Source organism: Dipodomys spectabilis, unplaced genomic scaffold, assembly GCF_019054845.1.
Source record: "Dipodomys spectabilis isolate Male_0828 unplaced genomic scaffold, ASM1905484v1 ptg000512l, whole genome shotgun sequence".
NCBI classification, from domain to species: Eukaryota; Metazoa; Chordata; class Mammalia; order Rodentia; family Heteromyidae; genus Dipodomys; species Dipodomys spectabilis.
Window position 1 is genome coordinate 1,218,267 of NW_024871189.1, and position 2,876 is coordinate 1,221,142.

The 2,876-nt window shown below is 52.5% G+C and overlaps 1 pseudogene; it reads left to right on the plus strand.

Annotated features, from left to right (window-relative positions):
• The first annotated feature begins 894 nt into the window (after positions 1-894).
• Positions 895-2,075, plus strand: LOC122099390 (annotated as a pseudogene).
• Positions 2,076-2,876: the final 801 nt, after the last annotated feature.

Genomic DNA, 2,876 nt, shown 5'->3' on the forward strand with positions numbered 1-2,876 from the left:
GTTTATAAGCATCCCAGGACTGTGGCTGTCGGGTCGGCCAACTCTCTGAGAGTCAGCTGCGGACAGCAGACACCTTGCGGAGGAGGCGGGAGGCCGGGCCTCGTGCAGAAAGGGCCGCAGCTACCGTCCGGCTCTTGTCCTCAAGGTGGTGCCTCTGGTTCTTACATCTAGTTCTAAAAGGAGGGGCGCACCGGGTCTGCATGCGTCTGCTCATGGGCAGGCACCACATTCCCTCACCACCAACGGCGGGGGGGGGGGGGGGGGGGGGGGGAGAGGTGACAGCCGGCGGCAAGACTCCTCGAGTCCCCTGCGCAGCTCTGAACCACTAGGCACCAACAAACGCATCTTCAAGGCATACAGAAGAGCAACGGCAGCAAAAGCCCCACAGAGCTATCACATTAATAGGTGTGCAGTTAGTAAGAGATCCCAGACTCGGAAACTGGGTGACACAGACATCCATGTGAAAAGCACCAATGATGCAGGTGGCCCATTCCATGTGACAGAGCTGTTCTCAGTGCTCGGAGACCACACTGCTTTCCACATGCGCGCCAGCTCCCCAAACTCAACATTTATTGGGCCAATAGTTTACAAGGAGCACAAATCATGCAGTTCATTTTTTTTTTTTATTACAATGAAGTGACTTAGAATTAAGAGAAAGAACCTAACAGACTAAGTCACTGCACAGTTAAGAATACCCTCCTAAATAACCCATGGCTATAAAAACGGAAATTGCCGAGCTGGGAAGGTGGCTCAGTGGTAGAGCGCTTGCCTCATATTCATGAAGCCCTGGGTTCGATTCCTCAGCACCACAGACACTGAAAAAGTGGGAAGTGGTGCTGTGGCTCAAGTGGTAGAGCGATGGCCTTGAGCAAAAGAAGACCAGGGACAGCCAGGATGGATGTGATCCTCATGATCCGGTGCCACAAGACCACCATCTTCACGGACACCAAGGGAGTCGAGCACCATGTTCGAGCCAAAGCGCGTCAAGCAGCGGCTCCACAAGGACAACCAGCTTCTAGATGACAGGAACACGCTGGGCGAGTGTGGCTTCACCAGGCAGACAGCGCGGCCACAGGCCCCAGCCACAGTGGGCCTAGCCTTCAGGGCAGGTGAAGCCTTTGAGGCCCTGCGCCTGGAGTCCTTCTCCAGCTCACCAGAGCTTCCAGGTGCGATGAAGCCTCGGGATTCCGGAGGCAGCGCCAGTGAACACGCTGTGCGTGAGGGCCCAGGCCGCCCCCAGAGGCGCACCCCCCACCCCACTAAAAGAGCTTTGGGTGTCTGCCTGAAATGGCAGGTTATTTTCTGTTTGTTTGTTTACATTTTGACCTGGCAGAGGCCCACCTGTGGAGCTGCTGAGCATTGACCAGACAGGTGCTCTGCCACTGAGCCATGCCCCAGCCTGAAACTTCAAGGCATTTATGAATGAAGAAAGTGTCCCCAGTCCAAAGATACAAAAGCTCTTCACAATCACGGAAAACCACAAGGATGGGAGGGAATAGAATAACCTTTAGGGTGGGACACTGGCCGGCAGGCCGCGGCGGAAAGCCCAGCACACTGTCAGGATCTGCAGAAGACCCAGGCCTTTCCTATGCTTTTGAGCACTTTACATAAGGTGGTAATTATTCCCTGAAAACCTGGCAGAACTTGCCTTAAAGCCCTCTGGGTCTTTTTATGGGTGACATTTTTATGGGGAGATCTTGACCATATTTCATTTCTATGGTTATTTCTACTTCTTCTAAAGTCAATTTTAGTGCTTTTTTTTTCCTCCTAGAAAATATACTTCTTTTTCTTTTGTTGATACAACTTTGTACCTAAGGTTCTTACAAGTTAGAAATAATCACTCTGCCTTTGTGGTTTTGATCTCCCTTTGGATTCCCCATGCACACACAGCCTTGTATGCACGTGTGAGTGTGTACACGGGCGTGTACAATCTTCAGGAGATGATTTCACTGTGTCAATCATCGGTCACATCTTCTCATCTCTTTCTCAACTGGCTTTTCTCTCCTCTTACAGATATGCTCATCTCTCTCATCCTGAGAGTAAACATCACCGCAAACAGCAACCAAGTCTTCTGAAATACCTCCCCTCACACCGAATAGCCCTCCCCTCCCGTCGGTGCCCCACACCTCCCTCTCCTCTCTCCTCAGAGAAACATCTGGAAAAAATAGCTTGCACCAGACTTCTGTTTTGCTTTGTTTTGTTCCCCGTCCACTCCACACTAATACTCTTGTAAAGTACAATAAAAAGAGTAACTAGAAAAAGGGAAGAAAAACCTCAAAGACATCCAAAATGCAAGCCCTAATTTTTTTATTATTAGGCTCTGCAGGCAGAGCTCACGCTGTCAGCTTGCTATAAAAGTGCTAAGCACTTCCTCCGTCCCGCTGCCGCAGCCCAGGAGTGTAACACCTGGGTGGGCACCGGCGGCCTCGCCAGGGCGCGAGGCCTGCGCTGGGCTACCCTCTGGTGCTGGGGATGAAGCCAGGGCCTTATGCAAGCTGGGGAGGGCCGCTACTAATGGGCGTCACGCCCAGATCCATCCCACTCAGGAAGCTGTGCGGAGCTGACTTCTGTCCGGACCCCCTCCCCCAGCCCCGCCACCCCCACCTGGAGGTTTTTGTCAGAGCACCCATCCCCCAGTGACGTTTCAGCCGCTTCTCTTTGCTGACATTGCTCACTGCTGCTTCCCCCTTTCTAGTCCATTTTCTACTGCTGTAAGAAGATTCCTGAGACCAGCTAATTTATAGAGAAAAGGCATTTCTATGGCACAGTTCTTGGGCAGTCTGGGAACACACGGCTGGCTCCCGAGGAGCCTTGTAGAGGTAGCGTTGCCTGACAAGGGCATCATACGGCAAGGCGGCAGGTGGGCCAGCCTGGCC